The sequence below is a fragment of the Triturus cristatus genome, chromosome 3_2 (genome assembly GCF_964204655.1).
Source record: "Triturus cristatus chromosome 3_2, aTriCri1.1, whole genome shotgun sequence".
Lineage (NCBI taxonomy): Eukaryota > Metazoa > Chordata > Amphibia > Caudata > Salamandridae > Triturus > Triturus cristatus.
The window spans coordinates 272,131,234-272,143,369 of record NC_140584.1 but is presented as its reverse complement, the minus strand read 5'-3'; positions in this window follow the sequence as shown (position 1 = coordinate 272,143,369).

Genomic DNA, 12,136 nt, shown 5'->3' with positions numbered 1-12,136 from the left:
ATTGTTGGAATTGCATCAGGATTCGTCGAAATTGCTGGAACCAGTTGATCACGTGTTACGTTGGTGTACACAGGTGTATCTGGACGAACTGTTACTTGAGTTTCAAGAGGGATGAGTTCCATAGCATTGTTGCTTAGTCCTTCATCTCTTACTGCTGAATTCTCGATGGTTATGAGTCTTTTAGTCTGAACCTCTTGGATAGTAGCGAGAGGAGTGTGTCTGCTACTAGGTTGGAGTCCACGAGGCCTACTATTTAGTATCGGCCACATAGTGTGGTTTGATTAAGGGTGGGCGACAATTTCCGTTCCGCTCGTGGAAATTGCGAAATTTCAACATTTTTGCGGTCCGCGCTGAACGCGGAAATGTCGAAACTTCCGCGATCCGCGGCGGAACGGATATATGCAGGGCAGTAATCAGGCAGAGCAGTGCTGCAGCCCATTACCAAAGTGAATTTGGCTAGTAAAATCCTTATCCCATGGCCATCATATTAATTTCACTATATTTCACAGAAAGCAGGAAATCCATACTTTACAATTGCATGTGGGGAGAACGGAGAAAAATAAGATAATTCTGCCACCATTGTTTGTAAATGACTTATTACAAGGTGCTGTGTATTTTAGTTCAATTGTGTTCCTGTGGAGACCCCTCTCCCTCAGTGTGATTTATGAGTGTGTTATTGGCCCCCAGCAGTCGGACCCTCAGCTAAATAGCCCCGCTGTTTCCCAACGCAAGTGATTGCTTGGCTGTCACTTCGGACTAATAAGGGCAAAATTGAATTTGGGGAAAAAATTAGGTGTTACTTCTGGAGCGCGCATTTCATTGAGCCGTGAGGATTCATTCTGGCACAATGCTCCTGCATTAAACCTCAACAGATTTAAATAAAGCAGGTGCCCGAGTTGAAGGTCAAATTTAGTAACGCATTAATCAGCACAAAAGATTCATGAGCACGGTGGAGGCTAGGCAGGTGTGCTTTCTCCCCATATCTACCGTCAACAATTTGCTGTGATCCTTGATGGAGTTCTGTGCATCCATGAGTTTCTCGAGCGCAATCCCCGTGTAGTTCCTGACACCAGGAGGTTCTGTCTCCTCATCTGCTGCTCTGGTCGGTCTCTGACCCTTTATAAACAAGAGGCATGTGAACTGCATGGAAGCCCCGCCCATTTGGCCCCAGCCCACACACCGACGGTGTGCAACGTCTTGCCGCCCTTTCCCCACTATGATGGACAGCTCACTCAAGGGACCCTGGCGCCCATCGGCACGGTGGCAAAAGTTACAGACACACAAGGTCTTCTGGCCCTTTACGCAGCTGTAGTGTAGGAAAAGCACTATACATTTACCCACCGAGGTAGCACTTACTGATTAGCCAGTAGAAAGTACTCCCGTCGAGTAGAGGTATTGCACAAAACGGTGGCATCTTCTTGGATAAATATGCAGGGCAGGATTCCTTCTGGCACAATGTTCCTGTCACAAAAATTAAACCTCAACATGAAGCACTTACAGATATAAATAAAGCAGGTGCCCGAGTTGAAGGTCAAATTCAGCAACGCATTATTCAGTCTAAAATCTCCGCGAGCACACGAGATTTTTTGCCGTTTCGCAAAATTTTGCGAAAAGCAATTTTGCAAATTCCACCCACCCTTAGGTTTGATGAGGTCGATTGACACAAATCTTTTCTCCTTTTTTCCAGCAAGGGGAAGCAGAAGTACTGTTCTTGTTCCGTGGATGGCTTGGACAGGTACTGGTTTTCTGTAAGAAGGTCCAAATTCCTTCTTGTCCACAATCTTCTCTCTGACAAGATCCCCAACTTTTGGGATCCAGACAGGCCTTGCTGGGACAGCCAGTTTTACCCCAGTGGTGGCTGGCTTCAGGAACAAATATTGCTTTGTTTCGATCTTAGTTCATTTAGATCCTGTAAAACAGCCAAACGATCTTTGATATCAAAAGGTTTATTTTCCATCTCTGTGCCTTTACATTCGAGATCAGGAACCCACATTCTTGTTCCAAATGGGACCTCATATGGAGTGTCCCCCCTAGAGAACTTCTTGACAAATTGTTTAATGAACGTTGGACCCCATAAAGATATTTGACCCACCCATCACCCAAACCTAATACTCTAGCAGTTATAGACAGCTTTATGTCCCGGTTTTTCCTTTCCACAACAGAATTTCCCTCAGGATGAAACAGAGAGGAGTACCGCAATGTAACTCCCAAACTGGCCATGGCTTCTTTGTAAGCCCGAGAGCTAAACGTAGGACCCTGGTCAGAATGTAGTGTGCCAATTGGGTATGTGCCGATAAAGACTCGCAAATCTTTTATAACAGTTCGAGCGTCAGCCGAGTGTTGAGGACACATCCATAGGAACCTTGACTTAGTATTTGTGGGATTGCATTTGTCCAAAAGGACGCCTGTGCGTAGATAGTCTAATGCTCTCTAACAATGGTGTCTGTACTGGGCAGATTACTTCCTAGTCTGGTGTCTGATGGCGTTCTGTACCACGCTGTCTATTGCAGTCTCTGCAGTCATTGATGAAGATGTGAATCAGTGTATTCATTCCAGGCTGCCAGTACATCTCTTTTAATGTTAATATTGTTTTAGAGATCCCCTGATGTGACAGACCCTCCCCAAGATGTGCTTCATAAATCAAAGCTGCTCTATGTTCCATGTTTGGAATCACCCTATCCCCCACTCTAGGGATTCTAGCAAAAGGAACGTTGTTCGCATAAATTACATAAGAGTACTTGAGTGGAAATTTCTTTGGTAACGCTGCACCACTGTCTTTGCTTGAAGCATTGATAGCCAACAATATCTCACTGTCTATTTTTGTTTTTGAACGAGTGATCGCAGCTGCGGCAGCCGTCTGAACAGCCCCCTTTGCAACTTCATCAGCCAATGAATTCCCTGCAGGGTGAACGCCATCACGTTGATGACTCAGTGTGTGTATAACGTGAGCTTTTGGAAATTCGTTTCTCAACTGAAGTACTTGTTCCCAAAGCGTTTTGTGCTTTATTGTGTTACCTTTTGCATCTTTGAATCCGTTTTGAAGCCAATTCTGTAAATATTCATTATATGACTGGGCACAGTAAAAGGAATCACACACTATAAGTGTGGGGAATTCGCGATCTGTATTTTCAAGTGCCAGTTTGAATGCTTGTAGTTCAGCATGCTGAGCCGTCCAATCTCCTAGAGATTGAGTTTTTGTGACCATTGGTCTGAAGATACCATCGCACATGCGACCTTTAATGATTGCGCACGTTGCACTGTAAGCTTGCTTACTCTCTGTAGCGGGTTGTGCTGATCCGTCAGTATAAATTATAAATTCGTACTGATCGAGAGGCAGAATTTCAGTGGGCAGAGGACATTCATGTTCAAATTGCAGGAACGCTTGTGTTTTTAAATCAGGATCAAAAACATATTCAACATCTGCTACAGCAAGAGAATTAACCCATTGTATCCATCTAGGATGTAAAGCTTTTGCATTGGGAATGCTCGCTTTTGTAACCGCCTCTAAGGCTGGTACTGGAGTCACGACAATAATTTGTTTCCCCTGAGCTAGAGCTCTTTCTTTTTCTACAGCGGTTTGAACTGCTGTCAGTATCTTTTCGGTTGAAGTGAAGCACATTACTGCTTGTGTATACAAATGTGATTTGTATGCTATTGGTACTTTTTCATCCTCATTAAATGTTAAATTGGATTGGATCACTAAATTTCATTTATTCACGCGTGTTTGTAAATGATTTGTTGCTAACATGTTAGCTTGAAGTGAGTGCAGGATGTCTGTGTGTTCCTGTGTCCAATGTTCTGTTGAAAAATCAGGTTTGATTAATCTGTAGAGAGGTTTAACCCTTTCTGCATAATTCAGAATGTATGTTCCACCAAAATTTAGGAAACCCAAGATGGATTGTAAGTTTTCAGCGTTTTTGGAGGTTGAAGCAGCGCACACTTTTCTAAAAAGTTAGGTGCCAGGTTCATGCCTTCACTTAAAAAGCTCATAGCCTAGGAAAAGGACATTGAGATGAGCAATTCTGGATATTTTAAAGTTGAATTTATAGCCTTCAGAGGCAAAGCCCAGTATCATGGTATTCACCCTGTTCAAGTGCCTATCTAGGTCATTGTCTGTCAGATACATGTCATCGACATATGGCAATGCCTCGTTATCATAAATTTGTAGTATCTCTGTCACCCTTGCTGAGAATAACCCCGGGCTGTTTTTGAACCCTTGTGGGAGTCTACAAAATTGACCCTGTGTCCCCATTATTGAGAAAGCTGTTAAGTACCTGCTTTCAGGTGCTATGTTTTGACAAAAGAAACCATTTGAAAAGTTCAATGTGGTTTTATATTTTTTACGCACAATGTTATCCATTAATACTGTATTATGTGCATTTTTGCACTGCAAATATTTTGGAACAATTGTTCAAGTGTCTGTAATCCAAAACTAGATGATATGTATTATCTGGTTTGGATACAGGAAACAAAGGTTTGTTCATTGAGGAGGTGCCTGTTTCAATCACCCCTTGGTATTCAAGTTGATCTAAGATCTCCCTGACCTGTGTTTTAGCGTCTTGCTTTATTGGGTACTGCCTTTGTGCAGTAGGTTGATTTTATAGCTGTATTTTGTGGTGAGGTGAGTCTTCATCCCATCCTACTGCTTGTGTATACAAATGTGATTTGTATGCTATTGGTACTTTTTCATCCTCATTAAATGTTAAATTGGATTGGATCACTAAATTTCATTTATTCACGCGTGTTTGTAAATGATTTGTTGCTAACATGTTAGCTTGAAGTGAGTGCAGGATGTCTGTGTGTTCCTGTGTCCAATGTTCTGTTGAAAAATCAGGTTTGATTAATCTGTAGAGAGGTTTAACCCTTTCTGCATAATTCAGAATGTATGTTCCACCAAAATTTAGGAAACCCAAGATGGATTGTAAGTTTTCAGCGTTTTTGGAGGTTGAAGCAGCGCACACTTTTCTAAAAAGTTAGGTGCCAGGTTCATGCCTTCACTTAAAAAGCTCATAGCCTAGGAAAAGGACATTGAGATGAGCAATTCTGGATATTTTAAAGTTGAATTTATAGCCTTCAGAGGCAAAGCCCAGTATCATGGTATTCACCCTGTTCAAGTGCCTATCTAGGTCATTGTCTGTCAGATAAATGTCATCGACATATGGCAATGCCTCGTTATCATAAATTTGTAGTATCTCTGTCACCCTTGCTGAGAATAACCCCGGGCTGTTTTTGAACCCTTGTGGGAGTCTACAAAATTGACCCTGTGTCCCCATTATTGAGAAAGCTGTTAAGTACCTGCTTTCAGGTGCTATGTTTTGACAAAAGAAACCATTTGAAAAGTTCAATGTGGTTTTATATTTTTTACGCACAATGTTATCCATTAATACTGTATTATGTGCATTTTTGCACTGCAAATATTTTGGAACAATTGTTCAAGTGTCTGTAATCCAAAACTAGATGATATGTATTATCTGGTTTGGATACAGGAAACAAAGGTTTGTTCATTGAGGAGGTGCCTGTTTCAATCACCCCTTGGTATTCAAGTTGATCTAAGATCTCCCTGACCTGTGTTTTAGCGTCTTGCTTTATTGGGTACTGCCTTTGTGCAGTAGGTTGATTTTATAGCTGTATTTTGTGGTGAGGTGAGTCTTCATCCCATCCTACATGAATTTTGTATAATGCTGGGGCCTGGGCTACTGCCCATTTCCTGGCATAAGTATATTTTAGGTGAATTGGAATATGGTTGGAGAAGGCTGTCATAATGATGTCCTCGTCATATGGGCACTCCCTGACAAATTTTGGTGGCCAGTCTTGTTCTGCTAGAAGTATATCATAACTGCTTTCACTTTCCTTTCTATGTCTCCCTCCATTCGGAGTGTTATTTCATATAACTTTTGTGGAGTACTAACCCTGGTGTCTACAGTGTCTTCTGTGATGTACTCTTTCAAGTCCACTATCTCCAGAAGTTCCTTCAGGTTCTGGCGAGCTATTGTTACTTCTGCTGCACTGTCCAGCATTGTCTGAGCCCATTCTCCGTTCTTGAACTGTGTTCTCGGTATTCTCGGCATGTCTGATCTTCAGACCGGCTACCTTCTTTTTTGTGAATTGAGGTTTTGATTTATTTTTCTGAACTTGTTGATCGTCTTTGGACTTCACGCGTTCTTCTTTGTAATCTGACCGTCCTCTCCTTTCTAATGTCTCTGACAATATCTGAAAGGTACGAGAGGAACGTGTATCAGTATCCTGATACCTGTCAGGTTTTCTTAAAGTGTCCCTATTCCTGAGGTTATACCTCTTTTCAGAGGGCTCCTTTTGAGGAGACCTACCTCGGGATTGAGAATGTGTCTCTTTTGGATTTTGTTTATTAGTTTCCCACTTCTTTTTAGAAGATGTAGGACTTTGTTTAATAGAGTCCTTCTCAGGACCTTCAGACAGTTTTGGCTTCAGGGGTTTTCCACCCAAACTGTCTCTGCCTAATTCTGCATAAGATTTTTCTATTATTCTGGGTAGTTCATGTTGATGCTCTGTTACTTCAAATTCCCTTAAGCGTTGGCGGATCGCTACTGATGCTGCCTCCCCTTTAATATTAGATAATATTATTGTGGAGACCTGGTCAAAGGTTTTCAGTAATTTCATACCTAAATTCAGAGCATGCTCTGCCCCGTATTCGTTTTGAATTTGTTTCAGGACATCTGGTATTACTGCAATTGATGGAACACCATGTGTTTTAGTATAGATGGCAGCAAGGACTGTGCCCCAAGTGGTGCAGTCTTCCAGCTGTGGTGTGATCCCCATTGGCAAACTGAAGGACTGGGCTATTCTAAGGCCCAGCGGTGCCAGGGGACAACACCTGAAACCTTCGTGGGTTACCTGTTCCGGCGTACAAAACACAGAGACACGGGACACTTCCTGCGGCGTCAAAGATCAGTATTTATTTACTGCAGGGATACAGAAATCACAAGAAGTACACAACGTGTAGGTTCTGAGAGACTGCTTCAAATTGCAAAAGTGGATCGCTCCTTTTATACACATTTTCGTCATTGAACAACATAGCAAACAAAAGGTTACAACTCAGTTCCCACAGTAAACTTCAAAAGGGTCGCATTCATGTTTTCAGAAGCCCGGAACATAATTACAGCAGCATTGCCGGTTCCCAACTGTAAAAGCACATTATCCCCACATTAAGCACATTCCATTCTGACTGTAAACGAATTAGGAGAAGGGACAGAAACAGGTGCAAAGGAAAAACAAGGATGCACAACAGATTGGAAAAGAGTGTAGAGAGCAATATCGGAAACTTGATTGCAGGATCAAAGGACTCGTGCCTAATGCATGCACGACTGAAACAATAGACTAGCACGGCAAGATGAGCCTCGAGCGGAGCCATCTGCCCTTGCAGTGTCATCCCCCTCATCATAAAGACACCTTCAAAGGAACACGTGTCCTCCGCGAAAGCTTGGGAATCCCAGGGTCACAAAGCGGACAGTGTCCGTTCGCTGGCTACTTGAGGGCAAGAGACAAAATGGATGCCGTATCTAAAATGGAACCCGAGGGTTCAGATGGACACACCCAGGAATGAGACGAACCGCACATAGTAGCGTAGCGAAAACGCGTACACCCACTAAACTCGTCATTTGCGGTTCGTAGATACCAAACTCGTCCATATTCGAACAAACTCAAAAAGTGTCATTACGATTCTCACGGAACCTCAGACGCTCCTTTTGCCCTCATGTAGGCAAGCACTAGTCGAGATCAGAATCGATTTCGATATTCATCAAATCGTTCAGTTGTTGCTGGAACATCATTCTATCCATCAATGTCTCCTTGGTAACAGATGGCCGTCTTATACACGTTGTAGCACAGAGACCACATAAGGCAGGACCACACTGCACACAAAGACAACACGTGAACAGAAACGTTACAACAACCCCTATGATCATCAGAATCTTCCAACCCCAAGTTGATATTAGACCCCAAAACCATCCTAGAAGTGTCCAATTACCTTCGTCCACGTGTATGGACTCGGAGATCTTATGTAACTTCGAGATGGCTTGGTAAACAGTTGGAGCGTTGTCAGGGATGAAAATGCAACAGCTCGAATGGATCACTTCGCACACACCACCTCTATCTGCAAGAACAACGTCTAGAACCATACGGTTCTGCAACGTCATGAGTCTATCCGCCTGAAGTTCTGCTGTTAAATTACCAAGAGCACTCGCAGTTATGTTAGCAGTCAATTCTACCACACGGGTCAACTGTCTCAGGTTCCTACTATTAACCATAGGTCCCCAAAACGGCAGGAAACCCTTAAAGAAATCTCCTGCCTCTTGACCGGCAGTGTCTTCTTCGCTAATAACGCCTCTCACAACTCTAGTTTTGTGATAGTCTGAGGCAACCGTAAAAGTCGGTGGCAACAGATTCGCAATATAGCAGGTACCCGAGAAGTCACGGGGCAACCATGTATATGCACGTTCATAACATACGAAATAGGTACCCTTGGCAGTCAAGAAAACAGGGGAAGAGAGCATCGGTAGAACATACGTATCAGTACAAGCACTCTTCCCAAGTTGGGCTCTCGGATTTCGACCAAGACCTTTCAAGCAGAAATTACCGAGGTGAGGTACGATCCATATTGGAGACGAGCTCTTAAGCTGTCTATCACCCACTGACATACTATACTCAGCCTCACTCAGATCTTTATATGCTTGCACCTCTTCATCTGGAATAAGCGATGCATCAAAAATATCTCTGTCTAAATCAGCAATCGCTATCGCCAAAGGCTTGTGGTACGGACCAGGACCGAAGTTTGCAGAACGTGGCTCTCGATTGGGGTAGGAATCTAGTGCACTACGGAACATAGTTTGGAATGCTCGAGCTGAGCCCCGGGAGCTGTAAGGAAGAACCAAATACGGAATACCCCTATCCATGGTATGTGGCATTAACCCACACACCCAACAGTTGGTAGTATTCATCACCAACTGATGCTGATGTAGGAGTTGAACGAAGGAGTTATTCATGAATTCCGCACGTCTAACCTGTTCATGTTGGGGCAGAGGATGAAAGGAATGTGGGGAAACAGTGGTAATAGAACTTAGTTTAGGAGAAAAAGTAGGTGAAATGGAAGGCAATAACGACTGTATTCCAAAATACACTCCACCCACCAATATCATAGAAACAGTCAGAAACAGCAGGAATACCTGAAACAAGAAGCATTTTGTTCGTACAATCTTATGCAATTTTGATCTTTGCGCCGACATCCTTTCTACTTCCAACAGCTTAGAGAACGCCATCCTCTAAAAACCGTCCGTGACGTCCTTGACGCACTTTGTTCTGAGTAGCGATTATCAATTCCCAGGAGTTCCCAGGAATCGACAAAAAGTAACCGACCTAGTGTCAGGAACCTGCTAAACAGAAGGAAGTACCCGCATGGCCCTACGGTCAACCCAGATTATAGGTTTTCTTAAACAAACACCCAACTTAATAAAAAAATCTCTTAGCTGTAAAAAGCACACATGAAAAGGAACTCGAAAATCAGTAAAGGATGCAATTGTTCTTAATGTTCGTGGCAACAGTAAAGGACAATATAAGAAAAATGTTATTAGTCTTTGTCATGTGAACGAAGAAAATATCGACTTCTTCCAGGTCGAGTCTGCTCTTCAAATAATTGTTCAACCTGTGAAACAGTGTTCAGTCGATCAGATGACAATTCAGACCTTGAGTTCTCCAAAACTGCTGACTCAACAGATGTGTCTGGCTGCAATGAATTGTCTCCTACAGGTTGAGCATCACTAAATGGCACAAAACATAGAGGGGTCTCGGTTTCTGTTGCCGCAATACCAGTTCTCACCCAATTGTCTGCTGGTGAAGGGATCGGAACCTTTTTGGTATGGGTGGCATGCACCCAGTTCTTTCTGCCTTCCAACCGAACTGCAGTCCTTGTAGCCAGCAATACTTGGAAGGGACCCACAAATCTCGGCTCCAAGTTGCGTTTTCTGCCAAAATTGCGGGTAACAACCCAGTCACCCGGTTGGAACCGATGTCCAGGACCCTTTGTCTGTGCCGGTAAAGCTTCAAAGACCTGTTGATGAATTAACCTCAATTTAGCAGTCAGATCATGAAGATAATCAATTAACATTGGATACTCAAGACTATCAAAGGCCTTAGGCCTCGGGACTCCCCAAATGTTTGCAGGGCGGCCGAACACAATCTCATATGGGCTGAGCCCTACTCGAGAGTGCACAGTCGCCCTGGTCGATAAGAGAGCCAGAGGCAAGGCATCAGGCCATGGCAAACCAGTTGTAGCTTGTATCTTCGCAAGTTTCAGCTTCAGAGTACCATTGTACCCTTCAACCAAACCCGCTGCCTGGGGATGATTGGCGCTATGGAATTTCTGTCGAATTCCAAGGCCCTTACACACACTCTGCATCACGCTTCCCACAAACTCACTTCCGTTGTCTGACCACACAATCCGTGGCATTCCATACCGAGGGAAGTATTCCTTCAGTAGGACTTTCGCTGTGGACAGGGCAGTATTATCCTTAAGAGGATAGGCCTCGATCCATCTGGAGAACGCACAAACCACAACTAAAACGTACTTCAGATTATTGCATCTCTCCATATGGATGAAGTCCAGTTGGATAACCTCAAAGGGACAGGCAGGAGGAGCAAAATGGCCGGGTGGAGTGGGGGTGCCCTTGCCAGGATTATGCATCAAACACACCATACAATTCTTAACCACTCTCTCAGCACATTTAGCAATACCATCATTCTTCCATACAGGGGACAACAACTTACATATACCTTTCGCGCTAATATGTGACAAGCCGTGAGCCATAGTCACAACAGCTAGTACATACGCATCCGGTAACATCCACCTCTGACATTCCGACAAGTCAACCCAACATCCATGCGTGTCTAACTTTCCCGTGCTTTCTTTCCACTTGGTCTTTTCAGTTTCAGTGGCCTCATTCTGAATTGCTTTCACGCTCTCAACAGTGTCTTCACACATACCAGTCTCCGCCGGCCACCTCACTGAACTCGTAACATACATTCGGGTCGCAAGATTCTTAGCCGTTTCCTTAGCAATCTCATCCGCAAATGCATTACCACGACCAACATCATCCGTAACCTTTCGATGCGCACTACATTTAACGATCGCCACCTGTTTAGGCAATGTAAGTGCTTCCAAAAGATCGTTCACGAGCTGTCCGTGTTGGATCTTCGTACCATGCGATGTCATAAATCCTCTTTCTCTCCACAATCGACCAAAGCTATGTGCAACACCAAACGCATATTGACTATCGGTAAACACATTCACTCGCTTTCCCTTAGACAAAACACACGCTCTTGTCAACGCAATCAACTCTGCCGCTTGCGCTGAATTCTGACTCAATCTCGCAGTTTCCACAACCGTACTCAACGTCACTACAGCATACGCAGTCGTCACATCACCATTCGGCAACTTAAAACATGAACCATCAACATACAAAGTGCCATCGGGGTCTATCAATGGAGTGTTTTTCAGGTCAACACGACCCTTCGTTTCTTCCTCAGTTCGTAAATAGCAATCATGTGGTGGTACATCATTTGGTTCCATATTAGTCGGCAACAATGTCGCCGGATTCAGCACATTACAACGCTTGATCTGTATATGACTTGCCAAAAGTGTCAACTCATAACCGGACAACCTTGCACTCGTCAGATGTTGAGTTTTTGTACGATTCAGGAGAGTGTCAACTGCATGCGGAACCATCACTGTGAGCATATTATCCATGACCAGTCCTGCGGATTGTCGAATAGACACCGCAGCTGCCGCTGTCGCTCTCAAGCAACTCGGCAACGCTCTAGCTACCGGGTCTAAGGTCGAGGAAAAATATGCACATGGACGCTGCTTACCACCAAATTGTTGCGTCAAAACACTCAACGCACAACCTTCTCTCTCGTGAACGTATAGTGTAAATGGTTTACTGCAATCAGGAGTACCTAACACAGGAGCCGAACACAGCGCATCACGCAGTTCAGAAAAACTTTTCTGACATTCTTCCGTCCATGGCAAAGGAGTCGAAACATCCTTGCACGTGAGAGCTATCAATGGCTTCGCTAACAGTGAAAAGTTCGGAATCCACTGTCTGCAGTA